This window comes from Trematomus bernacchii, unplaced genomic scaffold (genome assembly GCF_902827165.1).
Source record: "Trematomus bernacchii unplaced genomic scaffold, fTreBer1.1, whole genome shotgun sequence".
Lineage (NCBI taxonomy): Eukaryota > Metazoa > Chordata > Actinopteri > Perciformes > Nototheniidae > Trematomus > Trematomus bernacchii.
The window spans coordinates 33,008-52,175 of NW_022987514.1; the positions used below are offsets into that span (position 1 = coordinate 33,008).

General features: G+C 41.9%; 1 pseudogene; it reads right to left on the reverse strand.

The window, feature by feature from the left end:
- Positions 1-1,012: 1,012 nt before the first annotated feature.
- Positions 1,013-18,898, reverse strand: LOC117470718 (annotated as a pseudogene).
- Positions 18,899-19,168: the final 270 nt, after the last annotated feature.

The following is a 19,168-nucleotide window of genomic DNA, read 5'->3' on the forward strand; positions in this document are numbered from 1 at the left end:
CATGAATATGTGTCCCCGGTGTTCCAGGGAACTCACCAAGTGTCAGAAAACACAACCCTCTCTATTTTCCTCCATACCCAAATCTCTAAAAAAGGGGCTGCAACGGATCTGATAAAAACTGATCCAGATTTGAACACTGTCCTGACGTCAGGACGGTGGCGCTACGGCTATTGGGCCAACTCCACCAATCAGGAGGAGACAGCCACGGCCATTGCCGTTCGAAAGCGCTGGAGACGCTGTAGTACATATGCCAGGCCAGTAGATGGTGCTGTTCTCACTGAATCTGCCCAGAGCTAGAAATGGTCAAATTGAGCAAAATGAGGCATGGCTAAAATGCATGATCTGTTTGGTATTTTGAAAAAAAAAAAAAGTATAAATATGCCTTATATAGGTATGGTCCTACACTATATTATTCAAATATAGCATGATAGGTCCACTTTAAGTCAAGATATGACAAAGCTCCTCATCTGCTCTTCAGCCCAGCTGCAGTCGGAGAGCGCGAGGAAGACGAGGATAGTGCACGTGAAGAGAGACATGTTTCAGGTGAACAACACACACCTGAACCTGCTGCTTTTAAAGCCTGCAGTATATTTATTATATAACAGCTGAGGAAAACACACTCAGCGATAAGAGTCACTTTGTCGCGAAATGTGCTGGGGCAGCGAGAAGAAAACACTTCCTGCCACCCTGTGAGAGCGAGCACACTGTGTCTATAGAGCATGAGATGTCTTATGTTTCATCATGGAACACATGTTCATTTGTCTGGTTTTATTTTGAATTGTAATAATCTGTTGTATAATTACAGGAGTTTGTTTTGCTGGAAAAATAAAAATATCTGAGATTATTTGACCATTTTTTTCAATTTTTCATCATTTCAAATGCCAGATCTTTACAACAAAATCTTTGATTGGAGGTTTATTAAATATATATTTGAGTGTTTTTTACTACCTAACTCTTACCTCAATCAAGTAAAGAGGACATATTATAACCACAGAAAGTAAACAAACAGCCGTGACATAATCAACATTTATTCAGACATCAATAAGAGCAAGACTGAGACAATAGAAATACAATCCGGTGCAGAAACACCTTCTGCAACCTTTGAATATTTTCACCATTTAAAAAACATAATACTCAGTTAAGGCTACGCTGATAAAAACTTTAGGGGTCATTTTACTCAATTATAATAATTAAGAGTCCAGTTTACGGAAGATCCTGAGGAGGAGGAAGAAGAGGACGAAGAGGAAGATCAGAAGGAGAGGTTGATGAGCGGAGCGTGGTTCTCCCTCTTGTCTTCAGGACTCCACTTGATGAGCGGAGAGGTCAGGTCGATCAGCTGCAGGAAAATAGAGATTTATATAAACACAGGTTGAGAGAAAACACTGTATTTAAAGATTGGCCTTTAAACTATGCCTCAAAGCTATGGAACAAAATGCCTCGAGTCATCAGGGACTCAGAACATATTTGTACAATTTAGCCTTTTAGGAAGCTAACTCCTGCTTTCTGCTGCCTTTTAACCTGTCACCTGACTTTGTTGTATTTGCACTATCCTCCTTTTAAAGCACGTCGTACCTATTATGTCTATTCTTTGCTATTTTTAAGTTTGTTTTATGTCTTGTACTTGTAACTGTATTCTATGTGATATATTCTGTGAGTATTCTAGGAGATGTCTACCGTCTACACTTTGAACTGCAAGTCCAATATATGCAAATAAAGATTATTATTATTATTATTAAAGCTCCCCTGAAGAGATATTTTAAAACATAAGAATAATTTGTGCCGGGTGTGTTTTTTTTTAAACCACACAGAAGTTAAAGTAACGCATAAAAAATGCTTTAAAATTACATTTACTTTGTCTTCCGACTCAAACGGTCGCTTCTTAGGTTATTTTATTTCAGTTTTTTTGTTTATTTATACAACTCAAATACATATATCTAAAAAACACAAACACAGCAGCCGAATCAGATTCTCTGGTTTGACTATTTATAGCTAGGTGTTTGCAGTGCTGCCCCTGGCCTAATTTGGGCTCCTATGCAGAAAAGCCCTAAATGTAATGTGTGTGTAATATTTTTACATTATAGGTTTTGTGTTTGTGGATATAATATTGTAAAGGGATGTGTCGGAGTAGCACTTAATCGAGTTGGGCTCATAGAGAGGACATGTACCTGCACATGTATCTTGCTTTGAGTTTGTTTCTTCATGGTTGAATGCACTTATTGGGAGTCTCTTTGGATAAAAGCGTCAGCTAAAGGTAATGTGTGAGTACCTGAGAGTTGGAGCAGGACTTGCTGCTGGTGCGGATCAGGTCGGGGGTGTTGCTCAGGTCGATGAGCATCTTCTCCTGAGGGAGCAGCGTCGGAACGGGGAGATCCAGGAGGAGAAACTGAGGAGAGAAACAAGAAGTGAAGTGAACTCTCAGGTCAAACAAGAAGATCTGTGAACTCTCAGACACTCATTGGTTGCCACACAAAAGGCAGAAATAAATACAGTTGAAAACAGAAGAAATGTTGAGTTATATGAGGTGTGTGTGTTTTTATTTTTGCGTGACCTCTGACCTCCTGTGTCTTGTGGTGGCTCTCCTCTTTAGTTTCAGGTTCGATCAGGTTCCTGCTGGGCTCTGATTGGCTCTCAATCCGTGCTGCAGGAACTGTGCTCTCCGATTGGCTCTCACTCGCTGCTGCAGGATCTGTGCTCTCTGATTGGCTCTCAATCTGTGCTGCAGGAACTGTGCTCTGTGATTGGCTGTGACTCTGTGCTGCAGGAACTGTACACTCTGATTGGCCCTGACTCGGTGCTCCAGCCTCTGTGCTCTCTGATTGGTCGGAATGTGGTGAGCTGGTGGGCGGGGCAGCAGGAAGCTCCTCCTCCTCCAGGCAGAAAGGCTGGATGACAGGCACTTCAACAGGCTCCGCCTCCTGCATCTCCACGGGGGCGGGGCTACAAAAACCAAAACAAACAACCGAATGAGTCCGAAGATATTTAATGTTTCTATTTTCTCAAGAAGAAATTTGCCAATTCCACTTATCATAAGACATGATATACACTTTCTGTCTCTTAAATGGGCACACACAGCTAATCAACATGAATCAGAATCAAGTTTATTGCCAGGTACGTTAACACATACAAGGAATTTGCTTTGGTATCTGGTGGTGCGAACATAAACAATCTAAAACAAAAAAGAAGCCTAATGTTAACACCCGGAAGGTTTCTAATTTCTCTAATTTCCCCTCCTCGACTCCTCGGTCCTCCGGTTGTGACCCGGAAATGGATTTCAGCGCGCCATGTTGAAGGACATCTCATTTCTCTAAATGCACATCGAGGACCGAGGATCGAGGATCGAGGAGGCTCTCTGGAGGAGCTATGATCGAGGATACACTGATGGGTCCTCCGCGGATGTATTTCCGGCAACAGAGATGTTTAAAAGAGTCGTGGCACGGCCGGACTTATCTCAGCCAATGACAGCTCTGCATGCATCCCCTGGATATTATTTTATTAACTGCTTTCATCGCGACCCAATGTTTACAGTTGTGAGGTCCGTGCAGAAAGCAGAGCAGTGTGTATAATATATATCACTCTGCTAATGTAAACACTGACCATATTACGTCCAAAACAGTCGGGCATTGTTTCTGATAGCAACTTTCTGATAGGGCCGTGGGTCCACATTTCCGATATTACGTCATATCGGACGCAAATCTGGATCAGCTCCGTTGTAGCCCCATTTTTAGAGATTTGGGTACGGAGGAAAAGAGAGAGGGTTTTATTTTCTGATGCTGCGTGAGTTCCCTGACACACCGGGGACACATCAAAGACATCAACAAGTGCATTTTGCATGATAGGTCCCCTTTAATACTTGTAAATAAAACTTTTGGCCGTAATTTAAATTGAGTGAGATTCCCCATTGTAGCGACCAGAGAAGGGGGGGGGGGGATATATCAAGACTCTGATCGTGTTACGTTATTATGAGAGTGCTCTCATACTTGTTTGATTCTGAAATTGTATATATTTATATAAATATGTGTGTGTCAGAGGTCGCGTTAACCGAATATTTTCCGTCTATGACAGATTTCTTTTAACAATGACGGAAAAATCTGAAAGCAGTCCGTCATTTTGACAGATTAGAACAAACTCGGAACAGCGCCAAAGTCTCCCCGCAGCAAGGCTCCGGTGTTATGCATGCCCGCCAAAAGGAAATGATACCGTTTCCAAACCTAACTTTGTCGTACAGATCATTGAAATGTCTGAGTTTTGGATTTACGCTCTGCGCGCTCCCGCGAGGTGCAGTGAGCATGCATAACACGGCGCTAAAAGTTCACGAGCGTGCGCCCCGCCCCCCCGTTGACAGTTCACTACCGTGCTCCTCCTCTCTCCTCGGTTCCCCTCCTCGACTCCTCCGCTCGCATCTCCTGTGGGCGGGACTAAGACACGAGGATAGGAGTCGAGGAGGGGAATTAGAGAAATGAGAAACCTTCCCTGTGTTGCCAAATCTCGCGAGAAGTTGTTGAGACATGTCATAAAATGCCATTTTAGTGTCAGAAGTAAGATGGTTCTTGTTTCTCTCGTGACAAATGGGTCCAATATTTACTTTAGTGAGTATCCTGAGAAATTGGGGAAACCAACATGACTTGTGCAGCATCTCATTTCTAAAATGTGTCCATTGAGACCTCTGTATGGGGTTTAAAGCAGCGATCAGAATACCTGTATTAGTCCCACAGAGGGGACAGCAGAAAAGAGCCAAAGACAGCTTAATGTTGACTAAGAAGCATGCGTACAAAAAAACGTAAAGATAAAAAAATATAAGAAAATAAGAATTTACAAAATACACATCCTGTAACAGTTCTGAGGATTTAGCAGCCAGGTATATATTGCACAGTTATTAACGGCATATATATATATATATATATATAACAAGGGGTGTTCCTATTGGTCAACGGCAGCCTTACCAGCAGCTCCTGTCCCTCCTGGTGGAGGAGGGTGTGTGGGCGGGGTCAGAGTCGGGGTCAGAGCCGGGGTTGGACGGCGGTCTGCTGGCCCGGCTCTTGGTGGTGGGCGTAGCGACGGGGATGGAGGACATCCTGCGCTTCACGGGGGTCGGGAGGGCAGAGGGACGTTGAGGTTTCACCTGCAGTGACCGGACAGCAGGGGGCGTCAGAGGGCCGGAGGACTTCTGGAGACTACAGGAGAAGAAGGAGAGGGAAATGATTAATGATCTGCCCAAGGTCATACCATGGATGTATAATAAGAACTGGATACAGCGTGGGAGGCGGGGCCTCATTCATTCCTATGAGAGTTGCTCATTCGCGCATGATGATAAAATGGCCCAACTTTTGAGAGAGCGAAACGTCACAGATTACCCGGCATGCCTGAGAAGTACCCGTATGTGCGCTCATAGCGCATGCGCAACTTTAACCATGCCCCCCAAAATGCTCGTTCACATCAAGCACGTCAATTTGCGTACACGTAACAGCACCGCACGTTCATGACAGCATGGTAATGGTGGTAATTTGTTATTATGATAGATTTGATATTAACGAGGCGGCAGTTAGCGGTTAGCTAGTAATTATGCTAATTTACACATCAATCGTTATGTACTTTTATATTACACTGTAACAGGATCTAGTGATATCCAAGCAACAGAGCTTCATTTAGCATGAAAGAATTATTGCACTGTATATATATGTATATATATATATATATATATATATGTATATATATACAGTGCAATAAGCTTCTTAGTGCAATAAGAAGCTACAGGGACGTTAATCTACGTCGGTAATATTAACTTTATTTAATACAACATTTACGGTACAAGATTTAATCATACAGCCCATGTAGTATAATATTTTACAAATGATGAATTACAGCAAACATGTGCAATATATCCATTATTACAGCTCCGTGGGCTGGCAGTAAGGCGATATGGGTCCGTTCTTATTGTGCATCCATGGGTAAAGATAAACGCATGTAGTGCTGAACACGTAACATGAACGTGCCGGGCGGCGCGGTCCCGTGGGTTAGATGCGCGTTCATAATGCAGAGGGAAATAACTCACAGAATAACGTTATTAGCACATGTTTACAACTTGAGGAACGAATGTTTTTAATAAGGGCTATTCAAGTGTTCATACTGGGTAGTTTATTTAGTTTAAAAAAAATTATCCAACGATTTACAGACCACTCTTTCCCCATGTAAGTCAATGGGAAAAAGTGTTTCTGGGCCTGGCAACCAAAAGGAAGTGTAGTACCGCCGTTTGGCCAGCACGAATATTTTCCATCTGAGTCCGGCGCACTTCCTGGGGGCTTGGGTCATACTCAAATGTAAGACTTTTTATTACTAGCTGGGTGTTCTCCGATAAGGGGCCGGGGGAAACAAAGTTAGTGATTACTGGTTCCATGTTGATTTATTTCAATACAAATTGTTGGGGGGAACTGAAAGGCTCTTAACGTACTGGTTACTTTGCAGCCCGGACGTTTCCCCCAAAACACATTTAGACGCGATCGCAACACAGAAGTACATTTCAAATCTGATTATTTTTAAAGAGGACCTATCATGGAAAATGCACTTGTTGATATCTTTATACATAAACATGTGTCCCCGGTGTGTCGGGGAACTCATGCAGTGTCAGAAAATAAAACCCTCTCTCTTTTCCTCCGTACCCAAATCTCTAAAAACGGGGGCTACAACGGAGCTGATCCAGATTTGCGTCCGATATGACGTAATATCGGAAATGTGAAACTACTTCAGATCTAGACTCAGCAGAGTAACAGGACAGATGATGGTAAAAGCTGCTCTTTTAAAAAGGAGTATTTAGCGCCACCTACCTGTCCACGCTGCTCACTGACGTCAGCGCCTTTGGCTTCAACATCTTTGAGACCTCTGGAGCTAAAACAAGAACACAATGAGATCGTGAAACAGAATAAAGACTTTGTTTTATTTGGTGTGAACAAAGACATTTAAATTCAAGCCGATTATTTCTAAAAGGTAAGGACCAGAACCGTTACTCCTAAACTTTCTAAAGTCAAACATTAAGTGTGTCTTTATTTACCACAGGGAGGTTCTGTGGCGGTATAACAGAAAGGGCTGCAGCTTTGAATTCTGCATTTGGTCTCATGCAGTCATTTTGATTACTTTATTACAGTCCTGTTGAATGTCAAAACATACAAGAAGAGGGAATGGAAAATGAAATAGGTCTATATATATCTGCTAAATAATGTGTCAAAGCGTAGCATCAAGTCTGCTCTTGGTGATTAGCTCGCTTTGAAGCGGCCCTACTCTGCTTTTTGGGAGTTTGCTCTTTCCAGTAGTTTGTTATACAGGTTTTTAGTCTGCTAAAAGGCTAGAATCCCTGTGTTCTAGGGCTGTGCAATTAATCGTATATTAATCGCAATCACGATTTTGGCCTGCCACAATTACGAAAACAACATAATCGAAAAAAAACAATTATTTAGCTTTGCTAGGTTGTGACCGTGCACTGCAACATATTTGATCTAATTAATTTTGGTCTCATTTATTTGTATTTATCATATTTATATATGTTTAGTAGCTTGTGGAAGTGCGCTCCAAAATATTTGTTGATCTTGTTTATTGGTATTTATTATTTTGATATTATTTATTTAAATGTATCATTTATTTTTGTATTGGTTTTTCAGTTGAATTATACGTTCAGGGTAATCAACAGTTAAAAAGATACTGTTCAAATTATTATTTGTATTTGTTTTAAAGTTCAATAAATGGATGTTTTCAAAGTCAATGAATAATCGTATTTAATAATCGTGATATCAATTATTGACCAAAATAATCGTGATTATGATTTTTGCCATAATCGCACAGCCCTAGTGTGTTCCCTCCAGAGGGAGTTTCAATCAGAGCAAACTGGGCTCTGGTTTCAGACAGAGGGTGAAAAGAGGTGCTGCATCACAGGCAGAATGAGAAACATAAACATACATACAAACATATTGAAGTGACTGTTTTTTCTATATATTGATTGTTGTGCTTTTATGTATGTCTTAATGTGTGCATATGTATAAATGTGTCTTGATTGTGTGTATCAAAAGGATATACCCAGGGTTCGAGTTATAAACTGAGCTCTATGGGGGTCTTTAAAACTAGCGCATGCGCGCGTGCGTGCAGGCGCGCACGCACAGTCACAGGCATAGATTGCGCAATAATGTATTGCGCACCTTGGAGGTGCAGACTCCAACTGATGGTATATATTGCACACCCTTGTGAGTATACAATTAGTGTCTGATGTGTTAGGGCTTCAAAGATAATTACAAAATCACAAAAACTCAGGAACTCTGTACTTGTGGAGCGTCACAAACAGCGCCTCCGTTTATTACGTTTTACTCTCTCCACAACTTCAGGACAGACTGCGCATGCTCAAACACATGAACTCGTACACAATCAATAACAACGTAAGAGCTATAAAGAAAATACAAAAATTAGCTCTCACAGATAAAACGAGAGAGAGAGAGACTGACTTCACTGCTAATTACGTGGTCAAACAAACAAACACACACACACACACACACACACACACACACACACACACACACACACACACAGACAGACACAGACACACACACGCCCATACCTTTACGCAGATAAAATAGCCCAAAGTGGTCTGTTTTCAGCAGGCTGTGGTCGCGGTCCTGGAACCCATGATGTGGAAGTCCGATGTCCTTTATTTATCCACGATTGGATGAATGGGAAAGGGTCAAATTTGTTGATAGGAGGCCCATTTAAATCCACAAACAACAATGCGTTGAGGCTTCTGGCTCGCAGCCGGTTCCTGGTCTTACAGTCGGTGTCATTGCATGCAGAAAAGCCCCTCTCGCACTCTGCAGATGTCGGAAGAACAGTGTTGCTCGCCACTATCAGTCTTTTCAAGGTTTTACCCTGATGTTCCTTGCCTTGTTGTTGTAGTTTCCAGTCTCTGAACTCACTGACAGCTTCAGTTGCGGACTCTCCGAGAAGTTTAGCAAACTTCCCCACCTCCCTTTCTCCAAACAGAACAAGCTCTGTCCTCTCTTTTGGCCAGAAGTGCTGATCCATAGGCTTCAACATAGTTACCAGCTCACTATCGGGAAGACGCCTGGTGAGATTATCAATGATTGACTGGTAAAATTGGGACTTCTTTACTTTAGGTTGAGTTCTCTAATATCAACCCCTTTGAACTGGCCGCTTGTTATGCCCGCTTTGACTTTTAGTTCAGTTTTCCCATCGTTGTCCTTCGTGGCAGAGAGCACCTCGATCGTCTGATGTATGTAGCGGCTTGCATCAACCAGGGACGTGTCGCGTTTCTGTAGTTTCAGAGAGAGACTTTGTAGTTCACGTAACACGTCTTTCATTGTCGCTAAATCAGTGAGGAATCCAGTGGATGTCAGATGCTTTAGTAAACCAGCGTACTTGGCTTTCTCTGCACCAGAACGTGAGCCATCTTCACTCGCAGATTTAAAGTGATGTGCTAACACTGGGAAGTCCTTCAGCACAGCTTTGACAGTGTTGTAACTGCTGGAAACCCATCTAATTGTAAAGACTTGTCCGATTTTCAGAATCTGCATGTTCAGTTCCGCAGCCGCTTCCTCTAACTCCCTGGCGTTTTTTCGTGGACTGGTGGTAAAGAGAATAGAGTTTAGCGAGGAAAAACTCTAAATGATTACAGCCTGCCACAGCCTTCAATGAATCATTCACCGCTAATTCCAAACGATGAGCTAGACAATGAACTGCCTGAAGACGAGGGAAATCCTTTTTCAGCCTGGCTATGAGTCCAGTCTGTCTCCCGGTTAGCACGGCAGCACCGTCTGTGGCTATGCTAATTAGGTTTTTACGAAGAAACTCTTCATCCATTCCCCCCGCCTGGAGGCTGTTTTTCAGTGCGCTACACAGCGACTCTGCATCAGTGCCCTGGTCCAGTTCAACAATGTCAAAATACACATTGTCCAATTCTCCATTCCCAGTGACATCGCACCTGACATAAATAATCATGTATGCGCGTCCATGAATTGTGCTTTCGTCTAGTGTTAGACTAATACGGGAATCAAGTGATTTGATATTAGAAATAAATGTCTTTTTCATCTCTTGTGCAATGTGCTCTACAATCTGGGCACATGAATGATCGGATCTGTGAGCAGGGCCGACTGTCGCACCATTCATTTCATTAAGTTGCATAATGGGATTCAATTTTGTATAAGGCAACCTTTCTTTAGCGACAGTATAGGCTGCCCTGAACGAACTAGCTGTCTCATTAAACATGCTGGAGCTGAGTTCTGCAACTTTCTTCGGAAGCACTTCTTTTAGTTTGAGCTCCGCTATTTCAACAGCTCGTTTATGAGCAATAGAGTCGCGGTGTATGTAAAAAAAATTTCGCAACTGCTTCTGCACAGGGCTACTCACAGTCCCATTGATCCAGGCATCCGCCAAATGCGTTCCATATTTTTTCTCCGAAAGTAAGAGAGTCTTGGTTTCCTTACAGACGAGGCATCCAAGACCACCCTCCTTTGAAAACAGCCAGGGGTTTCTTTCTTTCCAGGATCTCCACTGATTGTGTCCCCAGTTAAGTGGCGGTCCTTCTGTAGCAGTACCTCCTGCCTCCTCATACCGCTCTGCTTCGGAACTTTCTACGTGTGTGCTGGTGGTCCCACATTCAACAGCATCAGGTCCGCTAGCAAAGACAGCATCCTCCGTAGCAGCAAGGTTAGTACTAGTTGTCACGCTAGCAGGTGCATTTTGGTTGTCAAAAGCTGTTTTTTGTTTCTTTGTGAGAAAACCAAAACTAGCCAGGCTTGTAGACCCCGTCGGCGGCAGTGGCCTTTTTTTGGGCGGCATGCTAATCGTCTGCTAGCCTACGGTACTCATAGTATGTATGTGTGTATCCTGTCAATATATTTGAATGTCTGTTGATATAACGGTTCATTCTTCGGGCGCGCGCAGCACGTTCACAGCCTCACAGGCATAGATTGCGCAATATTTTATTGCGCACCTTAGAGGTGAAGTGCAGGCATATTGTCATTCAAGAGAGAATACGATGCGTAGTTCTTTTGGAAAACGTTGTTTTGTTTGCCTATTTACCTCGTTAACGTAAATAATACTCATTACATTGAAAAATGCATTATTTGTGATCAAAATAATGGTTGTTGGTAATGTATATTAGCGACCCCCACAGATGTTAAATTTACTGGGTCCGTGGGAGCTCAGGCCCCTCCTTATGGGAGCTCAGCTCCCATTGGCTCCCACGTAACTCGAACCCTGGATATACATATTTTTATATATATTTGTATTCAGGATTGTGGGAAACGGTTATTTTGATCTCTCCGTCTGTACACACAAACTGAAAGATAGACAATAAAGTCGACTTTGACTGATGCTCCTATTAAAACTGCTCTCACCGTCTGCATTGCGGACTCCTCTGAATCCTCCGCCTGGTGTCAGAAGGACGAGCGCCTCAGGTCTGGATCTGCTCCTCAGAGCGCTCAGAGGCCGGGTGCTCTTCTCCAACCCTCTCTTAACGGGGTCAGCTGCACCGGCGTGGAATCGGACCTCTTCAGCGGCGTGGATCTGACCACTTTGACGCGCTCCACCTCGGACAGCTTCCTGTTCTGCAGAGACATCGAGCGGCGGTCAGCGATGGTGGAGGAAGATGTTGGCTCCGTGTTTGATGGTGGAGCGACGAGGGCGGCCTCTGATTGGCCGGTCTGCTGGGGGCGGGGCCGCTCAGAGAGGAGTTCAGTCTACCTGAGAGGAGACACAACAACAGGGTTACAGTCGGATAGTATTTTTCCTCGCAGGAAGGTTTCTAACAGAGAGAAATGAACCTGAAATGGCAGCCATGATAAGAGCTGTTCGGTCTCTCTAACCGATACGGAAAGAGCTTCAGGGTATATGCAGGAATCCTGAAGACGAATGTAAAACCTTTTAAGACCTTTTTTAAGACCCTTTCCATACATTTTAAGACCTCATCGCCACTTCGAGTTTTAACCGGTTACATTGGCGACACACTTTACCTCACATTCACTATATACAGTATTGATTGTCCTTCCTCCTTATCTTCCAACCATTTGGACGCAAACTTGCATTTCCCCATAACGATGTTGCTTAGCAACCGGCGTCGTAACGGACCTTCGCGCGCTATCAAGCAGTGAGCGTGAGATGTCCTGTTCAGATGACGTCACATCCAACGGGATGCCATAAATAAACTACACAGAATCACACTACACACCTACGCAATGATTACATTCAGGCACACTGTAGAATACAACCTCTTTGGACCATTGATATACTTATTGAAAACAAGCTACAAAATGTAATACCTTGGAAAATGCAGTTTAATACTTTTTAATAGCCTTCATTTTCGCTAAATTGATTCATCAACTTTTAATACTTTTTAAGACCCCGCGGACACCCTGAGCTTCAACATTTTCTTTTTTAAATACTTTGACAGACAAATAAAGATCGTATAAGCCACTGTGCTTATTAAGCATTTTACAACTTATTCCATAACTTGCTTAAGTGCTTATATGTTTTTGGGAACTGTCAAATCTTGATCAAATTAGGTCATTTAAAGAGCATTTCATGGTGTTTCCCAGGCTTTAATTAACGCAACATGTTTGAATTGAAGTAGTGAAAGTATTATTTATACAAACAGTTTCATACTATCATACTAATCGGGATTCATGTTGATTAATACGAGTGGACAAGAGGGTAAGCAACGTTTCCTTTTACATTATTTCAATTCCAACCTTGGAAAAGAAGACCTTTATTTGTCTATGTTTATAAAGCCAGCAGGAAAGACCGTGATAAGAGAGCATAGGGGAAAGTATTTAGAAACTCTGTTGTTAGTCCATCTTTGAAAAATGGTTGTTTCCTCACCCAGACGCACGTCACTTTTCATCTGCTGCTGCTTTACAGGAGTGAGACCGTATTTTCTTCTCATTCTCATTAGCTTGAGTTTCATTTTCCTAAAGGAAACCATCAAAGGGTGTAGTTTTTTCTAAACCAAGAAATATGTTGTAATGTAATGTTTTCCTCCCATCTCCCATTATCAGTGCAGTCTCTTTCCCTAAAGGCCCCTACACACCAATCTGACACCAAAGAACACGACTGTTGTGTCGCCTCACGTCTCCTGCGTCTTGGCCAACAGTCGCACTGGAACACACCGCAAAGACTTCAGCCGACGGCCAAGCAGCACGTACGAACTGCGCATGCGTGAGTGGCAATAACTCTCCTTACCAGCAGGGCGGGTCGGTAGTGTGTATTCGTCATTCAAAAGAGGCAACAACCGGAAGACAGACTGCGTGATACACCGAGAGAAGAAGAACAGACTGCATGATATAAACAAACAACAAATATAGCGTGTGCGTTCCATTTTCACTCTACAGCGAGAAGCTCATGGGGCTTTCCCGAACCTGTGTCGAGAGCTGGAGTTAAATGAAATCTCAGATTTGCCTTCTTAATCGTTTGTTTGGGTCCCTCACTTCCGTTTCGCTTCTCATGCACTGATTCGCTAGCTGAACAGCCAATCAGAGTGATTTCTGTAGCCGACGGCCTTTTGCCGACAGCCTCCCGATTCAACATGTCGAATCCGCGGCGGAAGGTGTCGGCACGGCCGAAAAGACACGACGGGGCGGGACACAACAATCTGAGTAGGGCGACAGGACGCTCATCGACGGCCAGACATCTATCGACGGCAAAAATCGGCTTGGTGTGTAAGGAGCTTTAGTCCTGATGAATTATCTTTCACGTTTTTCCCTTAACCCCATGGCATTTTTTTACTTAGTTTAAGGAAAAGTGGTCAGATTTTTTTGCCAATGGTGTAGTTTTGTAAGTTCCTCACACAGCATGGATACTCTTTACATTATGTCAGCGTACCTTTGGCTGGGGACAGAGAGATGCTGGAGTTGAAGCTGGACACTGAGGACGAGGAAGGCAAGGCAAGGCAAGGCAAGGCAAGGCAAGGCAAGTTTATTTATATAGCACCTTTCAACACAAGGCAATTCAAAGTGCTTTACAAAAATGGAAGACATTATGAAAATGGCATTTAAAATCAGTCATTAAAAAGAAAAGATAATAAAATAAACATTAAAGAAAAAATACATGGATAAAAGTTAAAAGTTACAGTGCAGTTTAAGATGTGAATAGTTCAATTAAAAGCAGCGGCAAAAGAAAAGTCTTCAGCCTGGATTTAAAAGTAGTAAGAGTTGCAGTGGACCTGCAGGTTTCTGGGAGTTTGTTCCAGATACTTGGAGCATAATAACTGAACGCTGCTTTACCATGTTTAGTTCTGACTCTGGGGACAGAAAGCTGACCAGTCCCTGAAGACCTGAGAGATCTGGATGGTTCATAATTTAGCAGTAGATCAGAAATGTATTTTGGGCCTAAACCATTCAAAGCTTTATAAACCAGCAGCAGTATTTTGAAATCTATTCTTTGACACACAGGAAGCCAGTGTAAGGACTTCAGAACAGGAGTGATGTGATCCACTTTCTTAGTGTCAGTGAGGACTCGAGCAGCGGCGTTCTGAATCAGCTGCAGCTTTCTAATAGATTTTTTAGTGAGGCCTGTAAAGACACCATTACAGTAGTCCAGTCTACTGAAGATAAAAGCATGGACAAGTTTTTCCAAATCCTGCTGTGACATTAGTCTTTTAATCCTAGATATATTCTTTAGGTGATAGTAGGCTGATTTAGTAACTGTTTTAATGTGACTGTTGAAACTCAGGTCAGAGTCCATGACTACACCTAGATTTCTGGCTTCATCTGTTGTTTTGAACATTGCAGACTGAAGCTCAGCGCTAACTTTTATACGTTCTGCCTTGGCTCCAAAAACCATTACCTCAGTTTTATCTTTGTTTAATTGGAGAAAGTTCTGACACATCCAGTCATTGATTTGTTCAATGCACTTACTCAGTGTTTGAATTGGAGCATAATCTCCTGGTGAAATTGTTACGTAAATTTGTGTGTCATCCGCATAGCTATGGTAACTTATTTTGTTGTTTTTCATTATCTGAGCCAGTGGTAGCATGTAGATGTTAAAGAGAAGAGGCCCCAAGATGGAGCCTTGAGGTACCTCACATGTCATATTTGTCAACTCAGATGTGTATTTACCTATAGAAACAAAGTTTTGTCTGTCCTTTAAGTAGGACTCAAACCAATTTAGAACTGTTGCCGAAAGTCCCAACCAGTTTTCTAGTCGGTCTAGTAATATGTTGTGGTCAACAGTGTCAAACGCAGCACTGAGATCTAATAATACTAACACTGAAGTTCTGCCACTGTCTGTGTTTAAGTGGATGTCATTGAAGACCTTTACAAGAGCAGTCTCAGTGCTGTGGTTTGGACGAAATCCTGACTGGAACACATCCAAAGAGTTATTTAAATGCAAGAAGTTACTCAACTGTTGAAATACAACTTTTTCAATGATTTTACCTAGAAATGGCAGGTTTGATATTGGCCTGTAATTGTTCATTGCTGAAGCATCTAGATTATTCTTTTTTAAGAGCGGTTTAATGACTGCAGTTTCAGGGCCTCTGGAAAAATACCTGAGTGAAGAGATGTGTTTACTATATGAAGTAGATCTGAGGCCATGCAAGGAAAAACATCTTTGAAAAATCCTGTTGGAATAATATCAAGGCAGCAGGAGGAGGATTTCAGAAGTTGAATAATGTCCTCTAAGTTTTTACCATTAATCTGATGGAATTGTGTCATGGTGTTTGAATTGATATTAGGTGGACATAGGGACAACACATTTCCTGTACCTGATGCAGAGGCACTGACTGCTTGTCTAATTTTCTGAATTTTGTCAGTGAAGAAGGAGGCAAAGTCATTGCACGCCCTGGTGGATAGAAATTCAGAGGCTACTGACACTGGGGGGTTTGTTAGTCTGTCGACGGTAGCAAACAAGGCACGTGCGTTGTTTTTGTTTTTGGTTATGATGTCAGAGAAGAAAGACTGTCGTGCGTTTTTCAATTCCAAATTATAAAGGCCAAGTCTCTCTTTATAGATTTCAAAGTGAACCTGGAGATTTGTTTTTCGCCATCTACGTTCAGCTTTTCGACACTCTCTTTTTTCTGTTCTCACGGTCATGGCCTTTCTCCATGGAGATATTTTCTTGCTAATCACTTCCTTTACCTTAGTTGGAGCAATGGTATCTATAACATTTTACATTTTTTAATTAAAATGATCTACTAGCTCATTTACTGAGATGTTAACAGGGGCAAGTGTGGATGAAAAATTATGAGTAAACATTTCCCTAGTATTTTCAGTTAAATATCGCTTTGTGGTTACCTCTTTCTGAACATTTTTGTGAACAGAAATAGAGCTCTCAAAGAAAACACAGGAATGGTCAGAGAGTGCAACATCAGTCACCACAACCTTTGAGATATTCAGACCCTTTGAGATAATTAAGTCCAGAGTGTGCCCCTTATTGTGCGTGGGCTCCGCCACATGCTGAGTCAGTCCATAGTTATCAAGAACACAAAACAGTTTGTTAGCCCCTCTGTCCTGGGGGTTGTCAACATGGATGTTAAAATCACCAACAATGACTAGACGGTCAAAGTCAATACACACTATAGACAGCAGTTCAGTAAAATCATCAAAAAAGCTTGCACAGTATTTGGGTGGTCTATAGATATTTAGGAACAGAGCTCGAGAGGAGCATTTCAGCTGAAGGGCCACATATTCAAAAGAAGCAAAGTCCCCATAAGATGTCTTCCTGCATTGAATGGCATCATTGAACAAAATAGCAACTCCACCCCCTTTCTTATGCATTCTTTCCTGACTCATAAAACTGAAGTTGGGAGGGGTTGATTCGATAAGAACAGCTGCACTGTTATTTTGTTCAATCCAAGTTTCCGTTAAAAACATAAAATCCAGATTGTGCTCAGTGATAAAATCATTGATTAAAAATGTTTTTCCTGCCAAAGACCTGACATTTAATAAAGCTAGTTTAAGTTTGTTAAATACACTATCAGTAAAAACATTTGTGACAAGCTGTGGCTGACATGGAATCACTGCTAAATTTGATAACCTCACACAAACGTTTGAGCACTTCCTGTTTCTAAGCTGATTTACCGCTCTTAATCTATTACCTATCAACACAGATATCGGCAAAGCTACTGGCAGGCAGGGCCCCGGCATGTGCTGGAAAGAGTTGAGAGTGCCATATGCCCTAGGAAGAGGATGTGTTGTTCCTCTCCGTCACCCTCCTCCTCTGAAGAGGTGGAGCTTTCACACCTGACATGTTCCTCATAGCACTCTAACGGACCAAAACATGAAACATAAAGTAAGTTAATAATAAGATAATATCAGTTTCATTTAGTGTGTTGGTCTGCAGGTGGAGCTGTGTGACTAGAAATCAGTATCAAGGTCAATTTATATACCCTTTATTTAACCAGGTAAAAGTCTTTTTCAAGAGTGACCTGGCCAAGAGGGCAGCATGAACAAAGTTACAACAAATGAACACAAAACAAAACACAGGCAGAGGAATACAGCGGTCGTAAAACACAAACGAAATGGCACATTAACCAGTCAATACGCAAAATAAAATAAACTATTATAAAACATAAAAACTATTTTAAAACGACTTAAATTATGGGATAAAAGAGCAATCACATCGACCAATGGATTCTTGTTCTCTGTCCTTTCAGATGGACTTGAATCCCCCCCAAAGTGATCAAATCAATGTATCAAGTATGTGTACGCTTGCAAGGGATTTGACTTGTTTCTCTCCCCCTGTTGTAGACCACTTTTGAACAGGTGTGTTACCTTAGTGGGCGGAGCCAGCATGCGTTTCCCCAGAAGGCTGAAGTTGAAGGAGGAGTCGCTGATGTCGGACGCCACGCTCGCCGAATCAGAGAGCAGATCCTCGCTTGACCCCGCCCTGCTGGAGGGGCGAGACGACGGACTGCGCTTCCAACCCCCCACCGCCTGAAAGACGACAAAAAGAGACACAAATCCGTGGTTTCTACCAACAACAACAACTCTTTGAAACCAAGAAATACAGCAGTACAAATATACATCTCCTATAAAAAGGCAGCAAATTGTGGATGTTCAGTTGTTCTACAGATGAAACAAATAGTAACTAATTTATATGACCACTTTTTGTATTAGATTCTAATTTAATCTGGCATTATTTAATGATAACATAGTAAGGAATCAAAATAGCTCAACCTTTCAAACTGTCAACCAATGGTGACATACCTTCACCTGTTAGCGACACAATGCTTGAATAGCACGTTCTCTAACAGGGAGTTGGCTCAAGGAATAAGAGGTTAAAATAAGGGCAGTGTCTGCAAGATTCAATACAACCTGTCTGCACTGAGTAAACTAAAATATGCTATGAGACAGTGAACAAATGTGCAATCTCATAGTACGTCCCAACACACACAATATGTCTAAGAATACTTCAGTTGTACTGTGTGAATGAGGTCAAAGGTTATATTTCAATGTGTGTTCATTGAATTATACTGGAAGTAGTGTATTAGGTTGTTTCTGTGCTGAATGACAAACTAATTGACTTAACAACTGAGTAGAAGTACCAGAGTGTAGGAATACTCTGTTACTGTACAGTAAAAGTCCTGCATTCAAAATGTTACTCAAGTAAAAGTAGAAAAGTATCAGCATCAAAATATAGTTAAAGTACCAAAACATTGGTCCATTTCAGAACAATAGATATGTTTTTATAATGATTGATCATTAAAGTGTTATTAAAGCTGGTAAAGGCGCAGCTAGTTTCAATGACTTTGCAGGGTAGCTTGTGAATTTACTCCAGGTGGAACTAAAGTCTGATTTAACACTTGATTATATTTCACATCGTTCATCCAGATCTGTAAAGTAACTAAAGGTATTAAATACATGTAGTGGAGTGAAAGTACAAAGTAGCAAAAAATGGCACTTAAGTACAGACCCATTTTCAAACAGGAAGTGTCTCACCAGCTGCTCTTAAACAGGGACTATAACACAGCTTTGTGAAATATAGCTATAAATCTCCAGATGTGTAAAGAGAAGTCCTTTATGTATTGAGAAAATATTCCTACTTATGCTCAATACACAATTTGAAAAGCCTCTTGGATCAGCTGTAAAATGCATTGTTACAAAGTTAAATAACAAGCCTCAATAGTTCTTCTTCCACTTCCTCTTTGCAAACTGCCACTGAGAGGTGGGACCACACTGTCAGAGAA